Source organism: Lycorma delicatula, chromosome 5 (assembly GCF_047948215.1).
Source record: "Lycorma delicatula isolate Av1 chromosome 5, ASM4794821v1, whole genome shotgun sequence".
Classification (NCBI taxonomy): domain Eukaryota; kingdom Metazoa; phylum Arthropoda; class Insecta; order Hemiptera; family Fulgoridae; genus Lycorma; species Lycorma delicatula.
This window is the reverse complement of record NC_134459.1, coordinates 119,875,960-119,899,615: the sequence shown is the minus strand read 5'-3', so window position 1 is coordinate 119,899,615 and position 23,656 is coordinate 119,875,960.

Sequence of the window (23,656 nt, the reverse complement as noted above, 5' to 3'; positions counted from 1 at the left end):
TAATAAAACATAATTCCATAAAACTAATAATTATAGACCTATTAATGATGTAAAATGTTTAAATAGGTCACCTTTTTAGCATTGTACGTTGGTTTGGTTTTTCCAACGTGCATTGGTTTTCAAAATAAAAATGTTTGCGCTGGTTTGTTTGTTGTAAAAATTGATCAAATTTAAGACTGTTATTATTTTTCTTCATTTTGATTTTTTTTTTGTTATTGTAATTTTTTTATTTAATTTTTGTTTATAAATATTTATCTAAAATTATATTTGTATTTTGGGGATAAAAAAGGAAAACATTGTGGTTAGAGCTGTGTTAAAAAATCACAACTCAAAAAACAGCTAAAAATGTTCAGGAGGAAGCTTTTCGTGGTTAAAGTTTTTGTTGTTAGTACGCTAAATTCATGAACGTTATTTAATTACTATTAGCAAAAGCATTTAACAAAATCATGTCTAATGAAACATAAACCACGTAAGATTTTCGCGCCTTTTTTCTAGTATTTAAATTAAAAAAATATTTATTTACTTCTGGGTAAATTTACTTAAAAACGACCTTTCAATTTATCTTTCCTATATCTACTATTATATTAACATTCTGATAGCGTTACAGTTAATCAAAATATAATATCTATCGGTAGTTAATTCTCCCGTAAAGATAAAAGAAGTATTGAATGATTTTTCGTTAAACCTATTTTCTAAATATTAAATTCCTAATAAAAAACGGTTACATGTATTCTCTAATAAAATATGTGAATATTTATAGAAAAAAATATTAATATTATTAATGCAGCAAAATATAACTGCTTGATACAAAATTTGTGACTTGCTTTAAACAAAAAATTAGGGTATCGAGCCTGACAGTATATTTAACATCGGATAAGGACCCAATAGGTAAATTCTTTTTGAAATTCGTATGAAATAAAATGAAATTTTTTTTAATGCTTAATGATATTCATTTAAATTATATCGTATTCTAAATACATGAAAATAATACTTGAAGAAGCTAGGGAAAAAGTTATAATACCGTTATCACTAGCTCCTAAACAAAAAAAAATTACACCTAACAGATTTCTTGAATACTGCAATATAATTTAATCTCACTGATTATTAGAATTGTTTAGAAAATAGTTTACTAATACTGATTAGTAGAGATTTCTCTGTTATGAAAATTTGTCCGAGTAGTTTGATGTTCCAGAAAAACGTGTGCTCTTAAATGACGTTAGAAAAGTGGCTATTACAAAATATATATAGTTATTTTTCTTAAAAAAAAAAATACCCCATCAGTATTTAGTGCTGTACGTAGGAAATATTTTATGTAGCTGAAAAGTTGAATTATATTCTTCTGAACTGCAATAAAACTTTAACCAGTCATTTTTAATGTATATTTTAAGTTTATTATTTTTAATGATTGTTGATAAACCTTTCAAAAACATTAAGATAACAGATCAAAACTAAATGATGAGTGGTAGCCAATAATCCAACGCGCACGCGCGCATGCACGTATCCATACTATTGTAGAGAAAGAGGGTTTTTGTTTAGTCGGGATAAACAACAGTACACAACAGTTTCAAAATAATGAAGAAGATCTTTTTAAATTCACTTTAATTCATAATGAATTTATTTTTATATTTTAATTAATTCTACTTTAATAATTTAATTTAATTAGTATGCTATGCCTGTACAATTAATTTGAGGAGTACGCTTAAATGTGATTAAAAAAAACTTTTATTTTGATTTTTAATTAAGTTTTTAAAAGTTTTAATAGTAATTATGCAGTTTTAATTCATCAAATTTTATTAAATTTGATATTTTATAACTCACAAAAAAACAAAAATCTAAGAAAATATACATTTTTTGTGATTAATTACGTTACAAAATCGGTAAACTTGAGTATATCCGTTTTTAATCTGTCTCTAGTTATAAAACTTTAATGGTAAAAATGTAAACGGAAACAATATGGACATTAGATTAAAAAAAAATTCCGTTCAGTTGAATGTAATTCCCTGAAATGTCTCAAGACATCTGTTGAATAATAATTGTGCTTTTTTTTTTACTCAACTATTCCTTTACTAATTTGTGTACAAAAAAGAACGTGAATTCAAATTTCTTTTATGATTTGGACTGAAGATTCTATCTATAATCAACGTATATAATTTTACATGACACGGAAAAATAATATTGAAACAAGAAGGACGACTACTGTAGTAACCAGTTGAATGGAACGATAGTGGTGATTGGAATACGAGGCTTTGCCTACGGTGATTTTCTCTCCCTCTGGATTGTAGATAGAATAATGAAAGTTCAAACAATTTCTACTCCACAAAGTTACAAAATAATCTGACATAAATATTGTCGCACAGTCGTAATTCGATGTTTATCAAATATTTATAAAGATATAGTTGAAAAATCTTAAAGGAATACTTAAAAAAAGTATCGTATTTTTAAGAAATTCTGTTTAAGATTAATGGACTTGTCTTTACACCGAGATAAAAACTTATATTTTTCTTTCTCTTCAAAGAACAGCTGAGATTATTTGAGACAAATCCCACAGTACTACACAACCTTCTCTTATTATATAATATATATATATATATAAAATATAATATAAACCTTCGTTTTTATATCTTTGAAAAAGTGGAAATGATATATCGGGTTGTAACCTAACAAACAAACAACAAACAAAGGAGATGTATACAGTTCTTTTCTCATACACAATTTTAGCCCCCTCTTTTCCACTCGTCGAATCACTATCTCTCTCTCACACTCTCTCTCTCTCTTGCATATTTTCTATCTTTGTCTTTCTCTATTTCATTTGATCACACATTTTCTGTCTTAATACCACATAACTCTTTCTAATATTACACTCCTTCATTCATTTCTATAAACTTATTTAATTTTATATTTTATCGTTAGTGTGCTAATACTGAGACTTTTATTTCATTTGAAATAAACATAGTAATGAAAAATTTATATTACACCTTAATTAAACTTTAACTATTGAATTAATAATGGTGTGAATTTTTTTGTATTTATTCTAATTGTTTATTAGAAGAATATATTTAGTTATAATATGTACAGACTATTACGAAATTAATTGTAATATGTATTATATTGACCTTTAAATATTGAAATTATTACTTATTTTTACACTTGTTAGAGGTTTATTGTGAAAGTAAATTAAACGAAAAATCAAATCTCTTTCAAGTCTAGAAACATGATATACTGAATAAAATCTCATATAAGTTAGACTGTAACGAAACAATTTTATTGTATCTCATTATAAGATCAGTCATGGAAAAGAAAGGCAGAATGTATTCCCTTTATATTTTCGAAGCTGATGCTGGAAAAAATTTTGAAATATTCACTCACAGATAATTAATTTCACGAGTGCGCGCGCCCACTCACACACCCTATCAGTATTTAGTGCTGTATGTAGGAAATATCTTATGTAGCTGAAAAGTTGAATTATATTCTTCTGAACTACAATAAAACTTTAACCAGTCTTTTTTAATGTATATTTTAAGTTTATTATTTTTAATGATTGTTAACAAACTTTTCAAAAACGTTAAGATAACAGATCGAAAGTAAATTAAGTGGTAGTCAATAATCCACACGCGCGCGCACACACACACATACACACACGTATCTGTACTATTATATAAAGAGGAAGAAAGTTTTTTGTTTAGTCGGGATAAACAAAAAACTACTTGATCAATCGCATCCACATTTTTACCCATGTTTTTTGGCATAACTGAGAAGGTTTCATCTTTAATAAATAAATATATATATATATGTAGTAGTGGCGATTTGTCGGTTGAAGCACAAACTTAAATGAATTGAATTAATGAACTGTGAACTGTGAGTCTGTATCACTGTGTTAGCTGGGTTTGAACTGAATGATTCGAATCAATCGAATAGATAATATTACAAAAATATAATTTTAAATTTACGTTAAATAAAATAATATTAAATAGGTTTAAAAAAATTCTGTTTAACGATAATGGGCTTCCATGGGGACTGCGTGTGAGGCTAGAGTAGTGAGGTATGCGAGCACCTCGTGGAAGGCTAGACCAATCATCACCGTCAATTAGTAACAAACGGAGTGCCCCTAGGGCGCTGTTTTGGGAAGTAAAATGGGGTGATCTTATGATATCTCTGCAAAAAATCATTTTCAAAATTCTAACGGGATATTTGTTAGTAAGTTGAAGGCTTACTTTTCTGCATCAGGTACAGTCTTGATCTAATAGATCATGAATTTTTCGTCGTCAAATGTGTGTGTACTTTACTTATCATAATTACTATTATTCTGTCTTTTGTTATTTAGTTTCTTTTCAGATTTCCGTAAAATATGAATTCTATAATTATTATTTATCGGTATTATTCTTACAATCACGAAGGTAACTTACAGTGCGGTAATTCTCGGATTGGAACCGTCTGGGTAGATGGAATGGCGACCGAAGCAAACTATGCAATTGTCCAGGACTCTGGTTCCCCAGGCAAATTGGGAATAGCGGGTGAAGCGAACTCTGCTGCCATGGGGTAGTCCCCTTGGCCCCGAAAGTTCAGGTTCTGGCCAGACGGGGGCCGGCTAATATATATATATAATTGTATTACAATTAATTAATTATTTTTTTAATTTACCTTGTTTGTTTTTGTTTTTTTATGACCTTTGTTTATTACTTTTGCAGATATCTTTTCTTCCGGAGAAAGGATTCAAATTTAACTGAAAACATTGTTAAAATGCTAGTGATAGATGACTGAATATTGGTTCTCAGCCAATAAAATACATTTATTTTTATAATTTTAATGATAATTAAATAAATAAATTTAATTAAATTAAATAAATACTAATTAATTACAAAAAGAAAAAAAATCCGTTCCAAGTATTAAAATTATCTACGAAATTGATCAACAAAGATCATAAAGAAAAGATAAAACATAATTGAAAATATTCAAAATTTAGTTTTAACAAAAAAAAATGTATTCCTTTGCAAGGATGCAATGTAAAATTGATGTAAATTAAGTTCTGCTTAGTAAAATTAATTTTTCGAATAATTTTTTTTTAACTTCTTTATAACAAATTAAATAGTTTTTTGTATATATATATATATATATATATATATATATATACTAGTATCCCCGTCAGCTTCGCCCGCGCTATATGGTTACTTGCGTTTTCCGTCGTGGTTAGAGGGTGTTTAGCCGGTCAGAACCCCCCTTCCTGTCTGGAACCCCCTGTGTTCTTTAAACTCATGCTTGTAAAAATAATAATGATAAATAAAAATTAAAGCCTGTTCAATTTATAAAAACTACCAGTTTTACCGCGGCTTCACTCGCGAAATAATCAGAATTACAAACATAAATTACCATCTTAATGTTCTCTCTTAAATCTTTTAAAGATTGGTTTAATAGTGGTAGCATAAAACGGTAAAAAAAACAATTTCTGTTTTTTACCACTTAAAATATTATATTTAAAAAATCTGAAAACTGTTTACAAGTCCAGACCGAATGAATATCTCGTTTAGTATAGTCGGAAATGGGGAAAAATTTACAATCATTGTTCGAAATAGTTTTACCTTTCTTCAGCCCGTTTCAAGATCGAATTTCAAAAAATCTACATACTGGTTTTTATATATTCACATGAAGATTACACACATAAATATTCAAGTCGATATCTTCATTTGTTACAGAAAAATTAGAAAAATAGTAAAATTCAATATTACCCCATTTTATCATTTCCCTTCGAATTTCTTAAAATTTAGAAATTGGTTTTAAGGTTACACACATCAAAAATCAAGGTGATATCTTCATTTTTTACCTACAAATTGGAAAAATAGTAATATAATTATAAAAATAGTAAAATTTTATATTACCCCATTTTACTTCTTATACACGAAAATTTTTCAAAATCAGATATGCTAACTAAATTAATCGGTTGATATGACTTGGTGGCAATTCAACTGCGGCAGCAGATTGCCAAAAGAAAGGAACATAAGAATTTAGCGGCTCGTCAAATAGCAACCCGGATGAAAAATGCAACAAAGTAACGGATTATTTATTATTTACACCTTTTAGTACATAATCTTTTATGTTAATATAGCCTATGACACTCCGGATTACATAATGAAATACTGTTAAAATTTGGTTTCCATTAATTTAGCGGTTCTTGATATTTTTGCTAATACACAAACAAATGTTTTCTCTTTATTTAACAGTGATTTGAGATTTTAATAAATGTTAAGTGTAAAAATGTTTGTTATTTGTTTATTTTTTACAATCAAAAGTTTTATTTAATGTCATTATATAAACTTTATTTTCACATAATTATATTATTCCCTTTTAGAGAATTTACTTTTACATAAAATAAAAAGCAATCAATTTTATTTAATTTTAATATATTCATACCCTACTAAATGAATGTGTTTTAATAATTAATGGGAAAATATATTTTTTATTGTAAATAGACTTGTCGAAAAAAGTTCATATGTTGTGTTTAATTTTTGTCGTTGTTTAATTAATGAATTGTTTTTTTTTTTTAAACAGAGGCCATGCAATTAAGCTTTTTCTTTTAAACAACAGTTGTTTTCAGGTATTTTTTTATTTTCCTAACAATTGTAGAAAAATAATACCGTATTTGTTGACCTGTTATTTTAATTTATAAAAAAAGTGAGTTTATTAAAAACCATAACGATCAACGTATTAATTTTATGAAGGAAACTAAAACGTATTTTTTGTATTTTGTTAACTATACGTTTCAACGTTTTTTATTAACATAAACACTGAAAGGATTTCAAAAATTAAAATATTTTGATTCCAGATGTTTCAGAATTCAATATATTATACTATTATTCTCAAGGTGAATAAAGGAACATATTTTTCAAGCTTGTTAGTATAATGCTCTTACGCTGAACCTTCTAGACTTGGTTTTAAACTACGACAGTCCGATATTTCATTAAAATTTCATTTATCGCATTTAAATATACTTCTAATATTACACTAAATATACTAGCAACACCCTTATATTAAAATATACCCTTAAATACTAAATATTCCCTAGTGTACCATAATATACTTCCTTCCTGCTCCCCAAAAAATAAAAAGTAAATAAATACCAAAATAATAAAAATAGATATAATTTTAAAACAGTTTCTTTACAACAAAAATTAAAATTATTTTAAAAAAAAGGTAAAAGGAACTAAAAATGTTAATACTTATCAAAGTTGAAGTTTTTTTTCCGTCGTCGAAAAGAATTTAAATGTTTTTCATCTTTAGATTAGAAAGGTTTAAAATTCAATCGATTAAAATTGTAAAATCCTGTAAGGTGGAAAGCTTATTTCATTTTAACAATATATTAGCGCTTAATTAGTAATTTAGCGATTTAGTGATTTAAAACACCTCTATTACATTATTTAATTGGAGAAGTTACAATCTACTTATAAAAAATATTTTTCTAATAGCAAATATAAATGCATAATTGATGGGTATAAACATTCTACTGCAAGATTTAATTAGAAAAACCATTCTTAACGTGGTTAACAAGCCACGTGGTGTTTATCACCTGAAACGATTATGTCGAAAAAAATTACGATAGCAAACTTGCAAAAAAATATCTGAATATTAGTAATTACATTTCACAGGCGATAAATTCTAAACTTATCGCTTTCATATATATATATATATATATATATATATATATGTGTGTGTGTGTATTCCGTAGGTGCACAATATGTTTAGTTGATTTTTTTTTAAAACAAACTACTTACTTGTCTTTTTTTTATTTTATGTGGTCCACTTTTTGTCTGAGATAAAATTTCCTGTTTTATTTTTAAGTTTACTTTTTTGGTTATGTCCATTAATTAACTTTATGAAGAAGTAGACTGCATTTTAAAAAATAATATACGTTCATTGAAACTGAAAGGTATAAACTTAACTTACAGGATTAACAATAAAATACGAAATCTATTGTAAGCAAGGGAAGCCGTTAAATGCATTGTCAGAAAAATCTAAGAATTGGATGTTTAAATAATTATATATTAAATTAAATATCTCGCAAATATGTTAGAAATTAACAAAAATATATTGCATTTATTGTGATTTTAATATATTTGAAGAATTCAAACCACTTTAGGGCAAAATATAAAATAAAATACCCCAAAAACACGAGAAATAATCGAAAAATGGATAAAAATTGGATTTCGATAAAAATTACGTTTGAAGGAAGATACTTTTTATTATTTAAACAACGTCTAACAATAGAAAATGTTTTATGTTTGTGAATGAGAAAGGAGAATAAACAAATTTTCAAGAAAACCTTGTTTAATATTCTAAAAAATTAAAATTTTTGTTATATATCTAAAAAGAGAAATGTATATTGATGTAATACAATTGATTTTAAATTATGATTAAACTTATTGATGTTGCGAAAAAAGTATTTTTTTTTTTAAGTTCGTTAAAGAAATTATTTGCAGTTTTATTGAACAGGAAGTAATTGCATGAGAGGGAGGCGCTGAGCATAATAAGCGAACTCAGGATATACACAACCAATAACTGAGCTGAGTATTTGCTTTAATTCCAGATATAGAATGAATTCATTTTATACATAAATAAAAAATAGATTTATTAATTTTGTCAAAAATGTTAAATATGCTAGTAATAATAATAGAGATATATATATATATATATATATATATACATATATATACATATATACATATATATATACATATATATAATACATTACATATATTACATTACATTATACATTACATTATATATATATATACATATATATAATATATATACATATATATATATATATATATATATATATATATATATATATATATATATATATACATATATATATATACATAATAGATATATATATATATATATAAGCATCCCCGTCGTGAATTTGCCCGTACTCATCCTGAGCCCCGTAAAGAAGACACCCTCCGCCACCGCCTACGTTCCATACCCTTATGGACTTTACCGGAGATCATCGACGAAACCTCGGCTTTTAACATATTCCAGTCCGCCTCGGGTAGGATGCCACCGATACAAATACCACTACTGACATTCCCATCGATGTACTACTGTTTAATAAACTAAAAACAAAACACATCTCACTGAGTCTTATTTTTTTTTAAGTCAAGTAATGAGAGGCATGTGCAGCCAGTTGCGTCTCACTACAGTAAAAGTGGCAGTGTATGTTGGTTGAGCCGCCGCGTAGTATATCGTCGCACCTCTTAAAAATCAAAATTCAAAAAACCCGATAATGATTTTTAGATATTTATCTGAGGAGTATTTTAAAGTCCCAATTTACAGTATATATCATTTAGTATGGTCAAAAATGGGGGAAATCTTCAATCATTACGAAAATGTTTTTACTTTTCTCCATCATTTTCAACGTCGAATTTCAGAAAATCCATAAATTTTCGTTTAGACAGGAATTCGCATGATGATAACAGACAACAAAAATCAAGCTGATATCTGTATTTGTTACAAAGAAATTCAATAAATAGTAAATCTCACTTTTACTCCATTTTAATCATTTAAAGTCGAATTTTTCAAAAAACATCCTTTCTTAATGCGCATTTACATCGTAAAAAGACGGTAAAAACAAATTTTCATCAATTTTCCTTCTGTAGTTTTTGCTGAGCGTTATTATGAATAACTCACGACATGTTATTTTATACATAATATATATATATATATATATATATATATATATATATGCATAAACGAATTTTGATTCCTGTAGAAAGATCCGAAGAATTTTTATTTTATTTTTAATATTATCTTTAGTTGTCTTTTATTTTAATTGGAAAGCAGCAAGGATTCTGAGGATGATCAAGGTTCGTTCACCTGTAGAACGCCATCATCGTTCCTGACTGATTTCGACCGGCGGCAATCAGAACGACGAGATGAGTCTTTTCAGTCAATACAGATAATTATAGTTTTTATTATTATCAAAAAATTAATTTCACAGATATAATTTCAACGCTAATATTATTTAGATATATTATAGATATATATAATAGATATTATTTCAACGCTAATAAATCCTGGGAGCAGGACACTGCGCTCAATCACCATAGGCTAGCCATATTTTTATTAAACTATCGTTTTTCAAAAAAATTAATCTTTCTTATTCTTTCAATATTAAAGATTATTTGCAATCTTTAAAATTGTTTTTTATTTATTTATAACATATTCTATTGATTCAGAAATATCTTGTAATATTTAATATTTTATACCAACAGCACAATCCTTTTTTTTTAATTAACAATTTTTCCTCAAATTCTATCAGATTTATCAGTGTAGTTGTTTGTGAAATTTGTTTATCATAATATTTAACAAATATAATTTCATAATATTACAACGCAAATATATAAATTATGGTGTTATTTAGTAACACGATAGATTGAATTATACTCTATAACTTAATAGAGTACATGTTCTTAACAAATTACTTTGAATAATTTTGAAGCGTATATTTTTTTCATTTATAGTCAAACTACCTTAACAAAGAGTATATTTCATTTATTTTCCTAGTATATAATTTATTTCTTTATAAAAAACTTAAAATATTTATAATATGATAATGGATTAATGAAATGATTCAAACAGTCAAAAGGAATCTTTATCTTAGATATTTCATTGTTTCCTTTCAGAGTGATAAGTAAACTGAAAGGAAAGTTCGCAAGTTTAGGTATTGTTTCTAACTACAAAAAGAAACCCAACATACAAAACAAGAATAAAATGAATTATGAGATACAACACAAAGCTACGAAGCTATAGTGCTGAAAGAAAAAAGAAAAAAAATATATATGAAAGAAAAACAAAGCAGCTAAAATATCTGATGGAATTGACAGGGGTCAATGTATTGAAGAATATGGTGTTAAGAAGTCTGAAAGGAGAAATTTCAGTAAAATAATAAAAACAGATATGCAAGATATCCATGAATATCTTATGGTGTCCCCATGAGGATATCCAGGCCTACGTAAGAAAATGCATCCATCCGTACAAAACATTGTTCTTATACTCAAGAGTATTATATTGTTCTACGCGAAGTCAAAAGTGAGAAAAACTTTGAAAACGTTGAATCCTGAATCCCTCCTGACCAGTCCTGATAAGACCAAGCGCAAGGTTAAGCAAACACATTTGATAAAAATATTTAACAAATTTTTTTTCAGATTCAAGCGAAAATTACTAAAAAGTAATTATAAATTAACGGATAAATTATCCATAACACTAAAACATTCACTTCTGCTAAAGAGAGTTAAACAAAATACAAAGTCGTTTTTATAAGATTTATTTATTAATGTATAGAAATCAGCGTTTACCTAAAAAAATATATATATATATATATATATATATATATATATATATATATACATACATAAATGTGTACTATAATAAAATAATTCTGGAATTATTGACATATTTTGTACACTGGCTATAACAAAATTTATTGCAAGAAGAAATTGCTTAAGCAAGACGTTAATTGGATGTAAAAAATAAATGTATACCGGTAATTTTTTAATTACAAATTTCTTCAAATTTTCAAGTTGATTCTTTAAATCGACTAATTAAAATTAAAACAAATCAATTACACAGAGATAAAAAAAGAACTATATTGAATTAATATAATAAATGTGTAACTATCTATAAAATGTAGTATAAACCAAAACGTGTAGGTAACTAAGAATTTAGTTATAAATAATTTAAACGAAAGTCATTTTTATTTATTTTCTTTATCCAAGATACTAATAAATTATTTGTCATTCTTAATAATTAAATATCGTATTAATCTTTAAGAATTTATAAAATTAACAAATAATCCTAGCAACTTTAAGGATGGAAATTTTTTTAAAAATTTGATGTGGATACTACATGCCTTCCTTGTACGCCTATTAAATTACATATACACATTTTTATAAGTACATCGAATTTTATTTTATTAATAACTTCTGATATTTTTTTATTTTTTTTTATTGTTATTATTGAATTGTAATTTATTATATTTTTTTTTTTAGAATCAGAGGTTAATAATCATTATAAATCAATATATTTAAATTAAATATATTTAAAAAAAAAGGAGACGAAGTCTGACTCGAAGAGATGTGCCTTTCCGACGGAAGATCCAAATATTTCATTAATTAAAACTTTATTTGGCTATAACTCTGAAACCAATGAAAACAAGTATTATTTAAAATATATCGTTAAAAAGCTCTCAATGAGGGATTTTCAACATTACTGCAGTTAAGAAAGAGTCCAATACCCAAATTTTTTTGAATTTTGGGATTTTTTAGAACTTTTGTTTCAGTTGATTGCAATGAAAAGGGTTGGTAAACAACTATATGATACAACAGTCCAAAATCCAAAATTTTAACATCCTATGGCTAATCGTTTTTGAGTTTTCGAGATACATATGTACTTACAGACGTCACACCGAAACTAGTTAAAATGGATACAGGAATGTTCAAAATGAATATTTCCGTTGAAATCTGAAAACTGAAATTTTTCGCGATCACAATATTTCCTTTACTTCGTACAAACAATTAAAAACCTATATATTTATATAAAGTTCACATAAGCATAGGTTCGGATTTCTGAAGGCCTTCCGTTTATATTCAAATATTAGATTTTATTGTATTATGTTTCAGGTATTTACTCGTATACCATTTGGTATATGGCAGATGGTAATTTTATTGTTTTGATTTAGATTATTAATATAATATTTCACTGTGGTTTGATTTCGCTTTTAGCATGCGTCACAGATATTTTCCATGATTGCAATGTTTTTAGATTACCGGGTTTTAGTTTTTAATTTAATTTTTCATTGTTAATTTTCAATATTTATTTATAAATATTGTGTCCAGGAGCTGATGACGATATTTAGTTTTACGCTTTGTTTAGCGAAGCGGGGCTGTTAGCGAGTGTCGGCTGACTAATGATTTTGCTCTGATTTCTGTGGCTTCTGTAAAATTATGTTAGATTTTAATGCTTGGAATCTAAATACGGGGTTTTATACGCTATTTAATCCAAAATAACGGAACAAAAGAAATTCGAGAACTGTGTTTTTAGTAGCGGTTTTTGAGTAATCTGAGTAAAAAAAAAAAAAAGATTGAGGTCGAAAATCACACTATTTTAAGCTTGGCGTATTATAAGTTTGTTGAATAAATTTGATTTTGAGTAAAATCGTATGAATAAAGTCCATAAAATCTAAAAATTAAAGTTAGAATTTCGAGGTTATTAAAAACAATATGTATATATTTATATGTAGTAACTAACATAGTAATTTTATCTGATATGATTTGCATTCTTAGAATTTATTTTCCTATATATAAAACCTTAAAACTAGAACTCTTTGTCTATATTTATCAATAGTTTTAGTTTGTTATGATATGATTTTTTTCCTATACAAAATGGAAAAATATCACTAATAAATTAATATTATAGTATTTAAATGTTATTATTTAAAATTTTGAAATAAACTATTTAAAATATTTGTTGTTTATGAAGATGTTAAAAATACAAATTTAGGGGAATAATATATTATAATTTTATGAAATAGTTTATAATTTTTTCTACTTATTCAGATAGTCGCACGAAAAAACAAAGAAACTTTTAAGATATATTCTACTGATGAAAATAATATTCTCATAAACCTACGTTTGGAAACGCTTTGTTTTTGAGTTACGGCTAACGATAGATTTTGCTCAGATTACAGCTCTTCTAATAAAAAGAATCCCTACTGTAATTTTTGAGACCAAAATTAAGAAGAAACGTTGGTGGTTTATTATGTAGTACGAGCTGGGAAATAGAATAAAACAAGTACCAGAACTGTAACGTCAGTAGTTTTTATGATATTCGACGTAAAGCACAGAATTCGGTGTTGAAAAACAAGTTGTTTTTAGGTTTGTAGTACAATAGCTTTGTTAAATTACTAATAAATGAGGAACATTTAGTAACAAAACTTGTAAAAAATTTAAGTTTGAGTAAACTAATGTAAATACAGCCAATAAAAAGTAAATAAAAACTTTTAAAAATCGGTTTTTTATTGAAGTAAAACAAGATGAAAAATAGACAGAAAATCCTATTATTCTAATATTATTATTTCTAATAATATTAAATTATAAACCTACTAATAAAATAAATATTTTAGTTTATGTAAAATATTTTTAATCTTTTATTTTATAATTCTTATACAAACTTGATCACTGAAAATAAACAAAAATAAAAATAAAAAAAATAAAAATATAAGAAATATTTTTATAAGCTTTTATTTATCTTGCTTTAGTTATAATCAAATTGCAACTGCTATATATTTTGATCTATCGTATGAAAATCAATGAAATTTGATACACGTATGTAACTTCGATGTGTAAAAATAAATATTTTTACTTTTTTTTTAGTCTTAATAAACAAACAAAGCTTTTATTTAACTCGCTTTAGGAATAATCAAATCTTGCAACTGCTATATCTTTTGATCTATTGTATGAAAATCAATGAAATTTGGTACACGTGTGTAACTTAGATGACAATACAGCACTACGGTGTCGGAATTTGATATGACCCACGCCACCACGCGCTACCCCTACGCTAAATTCATGCATTTAGTTGAACATTTTCATTTCTCATAAATGATTGAAATTTGTGTCACGTATGTAACTTCGATGTGTAAAAATAAATATTTATACTTTTTAGTCTTAATAAACAAACAAATTTGAATAAACAATAATATTCATATATAAATATTATTAAGAATATTTTTTTTGGATGTAAAATGTTTATTGTTCATTAAGACTAAAAAGTAAAAAGTAAAAAAAAATACAAAAAAAATTACAAACATATGTTTGATTACATATAAATTTTTTTTTTTTAAAAAAGCTATTATTTAACTAATATTAACATTAATAAAAAAAGGAAACAAATTAGAAAAACCCTTAAAAAAAGTAAAAAAATAAGAATTAAATCAAATTGAGAATTTAAAAAATATATTAAAAAATATGAAAATGCACTGAAAAGTAAAAAACAGATTATATAAATATCTAATAAATAAATAAATGTAATAATTATAAAATTTTAAAATTAAAAGTAATGAAAAAATTTAGTTAAATAAAAGCGTGGCGCAGTTTTTATAACAAATTTTTCGAAGTATTTATAGACATATTTGCTGTATTTTAAAATATATATATTTTTTTTAATGTAATTGTTTAGTATATGTATATACTTTATTTATCTGTAAAAAAATCACTCAAGTTTTAATCCTTTGATGGTTCAAATTTGCACCGAGATGACCTTTAGGGGTTAATAAGATTAAAAATAAAAATTAAATTTAGAAATCTTGCACAAAGTTATTACATTGTGACGGTAATCTAAAAAATTATTAATTATTATTATTATAATTGTAATCGTCATTATGAAATCATTAAATAAAAATTCGTAATTAATAAAAATGAAACTTTTAGCGGAAAGAGTGCGTCCAATTTGGCTTAGATTACAAACAGAATTCGAAGATGAACTTCAGCTATGTGAGAACACGTACAAAGAAAGCGAGTGGATGCATTTTCCCTGATTGTTACTTGTAGTTAGCCAGTCTCAAATGGAGAATTCCAGCAGGCCTTTCCGCCTCCTCGCGTCGTTATTGAAAATGAAAATGAAGATGTTGTAAAAATAAATGTTGTGTTGTTTTAAATAAATTATAAAAACTTTGCCACGCTTTTATTTAACTAATTATTTTAAATACTTTTAATTTTAAAATTTAATAAATATTACATTTATTTATTAGATATTTATATAATTTATTTTTTACTGTTCAGTGTATTTTTATATTTGTTAATATATTATATTTTTTTGTTTAAAATCCTCAATTTGATTTATTTCTTATTTTTTTACTTTTTAGAGGGTTTTTCTAATTTGCTTCCTTTTTTTATTAATGTTCATATTAATATTAGTTAAATAAAAGCTTTTTTAAAAAATAATTTTTTATTGAAGAATATTTTTATAGTGAATGAAAATAATATAAATTTTATGAAGAATCTTTATTTTTTAATGAAATAGTTATATTTTATAAACTGAAAACGATACATTTTCAAGTTAAATAAATTTGAATAAATTCATGCTCTATTTAAATTTTGTCTCATTTTTCTATGTGAATTATTCTAGTCGATATAAAAAAGTACGTGTGCACCCAGTTGCATGAAAATCACAGGTTGGACACCACTGGCTTATATATAATTTCAACACCGTCAGCCTTTTCTGCGTAAAAACAGTATCAACCGGTGCATCAATTTACTTCAATTAAATTTTTGTATCATTTCAGTTAGGAAGCTGAGAGAATAATAAAAAATAAAACCATTATACAAAAAAAAATTTTAGTGATTTAAATCTTCTTTAAAAAAATGTTATTTCACACACTCTTTTATGCATAAAGATTAAGCATATAAGTTGTAAAAACACGTATAAAAATTAAATTTAACAGCGATATTCAATCCTAAATCATTGAACAAGGCGTACTTTTTCTTGGTATAATTTTTTTTAAAATTATATGTTTTATCTATAATTTTATTTTTAAATTGTTCAATTTAAATACAGTTAAATATCAGGCTTAAGACGGTTGAACTGGTTATTAGGTAGAAGGTCCGTGTTATCGTTAAATAACAAACTGTTGTTGTACAAGGCGTTTTTAACGCCAATATGGACCTACGGGATACAACTCCGGGAAGCAATATCAATATCGACATCATCCAAAGGTTCCAGAACAAAAGTGCTGAGAAACATTTCGGAGGCGCCATGGTTTGCGAAGAATAAGAAGATCCACGATTACTTAGGGATGGCATCTACTTGTGAAAAAATTTACCGGCTAAGGCTATATACTCAAAACGCACAAAAACTATCTGGCTGTTAAACTTTTGGATAATAGTGAAGATGGGAGAAATGAAGAGGCTGCATGTATTGAATCTACAGGCTGTTTTGCGTTGAATATTATCCGTTTCTTACTGAAATGTTTTTTGATTATATTTATGAATTATTTAGTAAAATGAATTTTAGTAATATGAATTTTAGTAAGATGAATTTAGTAATATGAATTCTGTTGTTTTTTATGAAGTGTTTAAGTTTCGTGGTTTTGACTTTGTTTCTTATTTGTAACCAGTGTTAATTTGTTACATGTCACCTTTTTTTCTCATATTTGACTTATGACAATTTTTTTTTATACTCGACTGATTGTACTGTTTTGTTAAACATTTAGGTATCCACACCTATGTTAAGTTATTTTACCATTAAACCTTTTTTTTGGTTTTTAACAGATAATTGTTTGTACTTCGTTACGCTTAGATATATTTTTATTCTTTATACGTTTCTTGTACAGTTCTTTGTTTAAACCTTTATATTGTCTTGGAAGGTATTGGCGGATGCCTCTCTATCATATTATTGTTACTCTATACGATTTACTTATAGTTTCATCATTCAGAAAAATTACCGTAAATAAAGAAAAACGCAAAAAAAGATGGTTCAATAGGTTTTTGTGATATATTTTTACAATCTTGTTAAAGAAGATATTTAAATTTTATGGAACAATAAAATTGAAAAATAAATATACCGTTGGGACTTGCAATGTTTAAAATTCTATCAACTGGCCAGTCAGCAAATCGTGAAATTAAGTATAAGTAAAATCGTAAAATGAAGTAAAAATGAAATTTACTTTTTTTTTAATTTTTCGGTAAAAAATTAAAATATAAACTTCATTTTTTCTAAAAACTGATTTTTAGATTTTCAGAATTTCAACTTTGAAAGTGATGAAGAAAATAAAAATTTTGAACAATCATTACAAATTTTTCTCATTTCAGACTATACTAAACGAGATATTCAGTAGATCTGGGCTTGCGCAAATACTCTTCAGGTAAATATTTATAAACCGTTTTCTGTTTTTTTTTTAATTTCGATTTCTTAAGGGGTGCGATGAAAAGGCGCGTTGGCTCAACCAACGTAGCCAAAGCCACTGTTAGTCACACAGGTAACGTAATATAACGGACAAAGCAACAATGGGGATTCTAGTGTATATATAGAATAAATTTTTTTTTATTATTAAATATCTTAATATAACGAGTGTATTTATTCCCTTTCATAAGTTTGATTTATTAAAAATAACAACTACGGACGTCAGACGATTTGCAAATTGGATAATTTATTGAGGTTAAGATACCCTGAGATTATTCTTAATAGAGGAAATGCAAAGAAAATTAACATGTCATAAATCCATTCACATCAAAAGGAAAAGTTATCCCAATTAGATTTTATGCAATTTTCTACATATTCAAGCAAAAATAAAATCAATTACAAGGACACCAGGAACTGTAGAATCATAAAAGAAATGTCTCTTTATATTGCAAATACTGTTCTAGAAGAAAAAGATCCTGGTAATTCTAACTGAAAAAACAATTCATTAATTGCCTTTCGAACATTACCTAAAATAGGATTTTATATTTTTAATCCAAGATTAAGTTTAGGGTTTAGGGCCCTGAAAATTACAACAATTTAGAGCATTTGATTCTTCCAATCAGCTGCTATTATTACCAACTTAAAGAATTTTTAGGTATAATAATTAATAACACTTAAATGATTGTTTCTAGAACACCATAAAAACATATCAAACAGAAAAACATATTGAGAGAAACAGCTGAATGAGAGATATGGGGAAGATAATGGCTCTTAAATTTTTAGCAGGTTCTTAAATTTGTACAAATGTCCCTTACTGCTGTGTTTTTCTTTTATCGGTCAAGTCATTATTTATTTAATGGCGGTTATAGATTTTCACGTTTTATTTGTGGACGGAGTTGGTTTTTGCCTTCCGGTCCTTTAGATCAGTGCGAATAAATAACCGGGGCTGATCGTGGGAGGCTAGGCGCGCACATGAGCCTCGTATTCTCGGCGTAATTCCCCTTCAGTTTGTCCAGTGAAGTCCTTTCGGTGTTAGCGCCTTTCGGACTAACAGGAATACGCCTATCAGGGCCCTAGTTTTTGGGGAAGCAATGCACTCCCATCTTCGGAGGGAGCGTATGTGACTGAAGTAAAATTGTAAGTTAGGAAAGGAAGGTGGGTAATTGTTAACGAGAAGAAGAAGTTAACGGGAACTTCTTCTTCATTCTGACTGCCCTTCGTGCTGTTTCTGTGTTAGGCTCGATCGGCCGGACTCCAGTCCGTGGCGGTGAGTAGCGTTGTGGTTCTTCGTTGTTTTTTTTCTTCTGTGTTCTCAACCTTCCTTAACAGCTTAAGTGAATGGTATGCCCGATGAGAATTACTCAAATTTGTTACGCTTTAAATATTTTTCAAACATTTAGAACTTTCTCGCAGTATCACCATTATAAAATATGCATTCAAAACATGACTTTTAATAAATCTATTTCTTTTATTTTCAGTAAACTTTCTACAGATATGTTGAAGGCTTTAAATAGGTTTACAGAAAGAAAATGCGTTCCTCTTCATATTTATTTTATGAAATAGTTTTAAAATTAACATCTGAAATAACTATTCTTTTAGAAAAGTTTATTATCGATAAGTTTAATTATAGTATGAAGTATACATGCTATACTTCATAGTACAGTTTTCCGATTACTTGTTTCGGATATCTGCGTCTAGTGTGGGTCGAATGGTTTTATCAGTTCGTGTAGGTTGATGGATCGAATGTAGAATATTTCTGTCGGATATTTGCGTTGGCTGATTGGATGATTATTTCGAATATTTGAATCGAGTGGTTGTGTAGTTTTAATGGGTCTGGTGAATGAGTCGAATGGCTATGACGGCTGTTTCTGCTGGGTGCTTGGGTTGGGTGAATATGGTTGTGCGGTTGTGTGGTTGAATAAGTTGTATGATGTCGAGAGTATATATCCATCGGATGAGACAGGTGAATGAGTCAAATGAAAGTGAATGAGTGAATGTATTGCATGCATGTATTTGTTAGTGGTTGCGACAAATGAATGTTACATCTGCCTCAAATTTTTACGAATTATTTATAAAACTATTGCGTCATCTGTTACTGAAATTAGATTTAGATCAAGCTGATGTGAACTATTTTTGGTACTATTTCTCCGTAACCGTATAGTAAAATTTTTTTGGAACACTTAGACGTACGAAAAAGTATTTTAATATTTTTTGCATGCATCTTTTCAACCGTTTTTAATCAAACGAACTCTACCATGAATAAAAAAAAAAATATGTATCAGAAATCCATGATAAATCTTTCCTACTATCTTGTAATGAATATATTTACTTTTTCTTGACACTAGTCTAAATTATGATGTCAGTAGATTTTTTCGACTTCTTTTTTGCCTCCGTTAGCAAATTTATCCAAACTGATCTGTTCCGTAGCTATAATTTTAGATTAGATTAACATCATAGGAATGACGTCCTTTCGAGTCTCAATGATGTTGTCTAAGTTGAATTTCCGTAATTGTGTATTTTTATTTTATGAAATATACAAAACTGGTTACTTTACATTAGTTAAAAATGCATTATATATCAAAGATATTAGATGGAAATGATATATTAATAAACATTAAAATTTTAAATTCCATTATGTTACGTTAAAATGATAGTATTAATTAACATTATCATTTTAAATTCCATTATGTTATGAACTTCAAACGTTCAGATTATCATTCTTTTATTTTGAATTTAAAAACTTCTTTTTTTTTTTAATGATAAGTAAAATTTGTTTAGTTTTTTTTTTCAGTTGCATTTTTGACGTATTCAGTTTTTTCCTTAAAATTTTTCCTACTTTTGAGTTATTTTTTAAATGAGTGTAATCATTAAAAAGCAGCGAAACATTCGTTTTGACAGAAAAAAAATTTGTAACAGCAAATAAGGATCGATTAATTCTGTTGGTGACTTTAGTTGAAAAAGTATTGGAAGTCGATTTTAAGTTTACTGGCGCAGAAATCATACATACTAGTGTTCTTTATAAAGATTATCCAGCCGATTTCAAAATAGGTTACAATACAATTTAAATAATTTTTTCTCCGTTTAATAAATTTAAGCGGTAAGCTTTTACTACTTTTAAAAGTATGTTACAAATGAAAACGAAAAAGACACCATTTTCAAAGTCTTAAGCTGCGTAGCTTGATTTTGATCGTTTACCATAAAATAATAACTACTGCTGTATTCGCACCAAGATTAGCTCATTTTACACCCCTTAAATTTCAAACCTTATCTTCAACCGTCCAAGAACTGTTATTCAATCTGGAAAAATCATTTTATATTTGTTTCTTTGACGCATAAATACGGATCAAGGTTCTTTACGTTCGTTGTTATTTTAAATTGATTAACAATATATTATGTAAAAGATATCGCTAGCCTGAATTTTCTTTTAGAAATTTTTATATGTAAAAAAATAAATATTTTTAAAAGAGAAAAAATATTGAACTGAAAAGGCCAGTTCTTTCCCTAGATTTCCTTCCTACAGTTACGAAGTTTCCTAACTAATTTTGTAACAAGTTTCACGAAGTATCGACTTAGATTTTTTATTTTATTTAACTTTCTTTTATCGATTTATTTATTTGTACATTCTACTTTTCCGGGTTGGTAATTAATTAGAGCTACTAATTTTTCCAAACATCTCTCATAAGGCTTACTCAGAGAGCTTTGAACCTCCAAGGGAAGCTTAATTTTTTTTCTGGTTTAATTACTTTTTTCTAGGTCATTGATTAAGTTTTTATTTCATTTTTTAAAAAAATTTATTTAATGTCATTTTTTTCAATTTATCTTAATTTTTTTTATAATTGTATTTAAATAAAATTTAAAAAAAAATTCTGAACTTCGTAACTTTTGTTATGACGGACACCGACATCAATTATTTTAATAATGCAATTTCTTTTTTTTTTTTTTAAATAAAAAAAAATCAAATAATGATGATTTTTGTGAAGCTTCTAACACAAATATAAATCATTTTTGCGCCAACATTAGTACAGTAATTATTTATACGCTCGATCAAAATAAATTTTTTATTCACATGTAAACCTAATACTGCATTGGGTGTGGAGACCATGAATTGAGAAATATTTATATCGAGTTCTAAAAGAATTTGTTTTATATATATTTAAGGTTAAATTATGTCCGTAGAAAAAAAAATAAAAAACTAAGAAGAAACTGACTTTTATCCTTGAGCTCAGACTTTTCTACAAAAAAGTTATATCGCTTATAGCTTAACTTTAATGATGTTTGTATTATGAAAGACATAATTATTATGTCAAACAAGAATATCATTATTATAATTATTTAAAACAAGAATATCACTGTCATATGATATCCTTGATATATATGTCATAATAGTTTCTTACTGACACATTACTTTATAATTTTATACTAGGAACGGATTTAATTAAGCTTGTCATTTGACAGAGTATGATCAGATAAAATGGATGAAAGCGATTTTAAAGCAGTTGCTTTTAACATTTTAATATAAAAATGACAATTACTCAAAAGCACGAATTTTAATAAACCAACTGACCATTTCATGAGCGAGCTTATTTTCATTTCTACCATTTACTGTAACAAGCATATTATTTTTTTTTTTTAATTATATTGAAAATAACTCTGAAAAATTACTTCAAACTTGGTGAAATAGATTCATAACTTAATTATTTTTTTTTTGCTCAATACAATTATAATTACATTCGGCTCTCCTGCGGAGCCATAAGTTTCTTGACGTGATAAGAAACTTAAGGAACCCCCAAAATAAATAATACACAATAAATAGTTGCAAGCAAACTTAAAGTCAAATATGAAATTTCAAGCTCAGTCATAAATGACAAACCATTAATTTCAGCACCATATAGTCCACAAAACAAACATTATTAACAAACAATAAAGAAAAAAAACTTAATTTAACGCAGAAATTATCATTCTTAAGAATGGGCATCACAACCGTGTGAATTTCAGACTCTGTCGGTATGGATTATCTACAGATACAAATTTAACTATATATTTTAATCAATTTAGAAGATAATTTTGAAGTATTCTAAGATAAGAATTAATACATCCCAATTACAAGAATTTTTATTTTTAAATGAACTTACAATTTATTTATCTTCTACTTACCATTGCAATCATGCAAAACAAATCTGGAGCATTCATCCTCTTATCAAAGAACCGGAAGAGTGACACTAAATATATTTACAAAAAAATCACTTTCTTTTATTCTAATATTAATTTTGTTAAAATTTTAAATGATAAAGGATTTGAACTAATTTATTATTTATCATCATTCATATTAGTAAAGTTATTTTATATAAAATTACTTGTTCTCCCAATAGTTTCAGGTTTCAGTTTGAAAGATCTCGTAGAGCACGAGTATTCAGATTTAATATTATAGAATTATTTTATTTTAATTTATCAAACATGGTACCGCTGATATGTTAAATAAATAAATATAATAAGCCACCTTACCAGCACGCTGGTTCATTCTCTAGATCTTTCGGCTTACTTGGAAGCCATGATCAGGAGTTAAAATTAAAGCACTAAAGTCAATTTAAAAATCATCGTTAATATTTAAAAACAGTCATGACTGTCCCGGTCCTACTAGTATACTAGTAGGACTGAGAATACACAAGTAGGACTGAGTACAAGTAGTGTAGAGTACACAAGTAGGACTGAA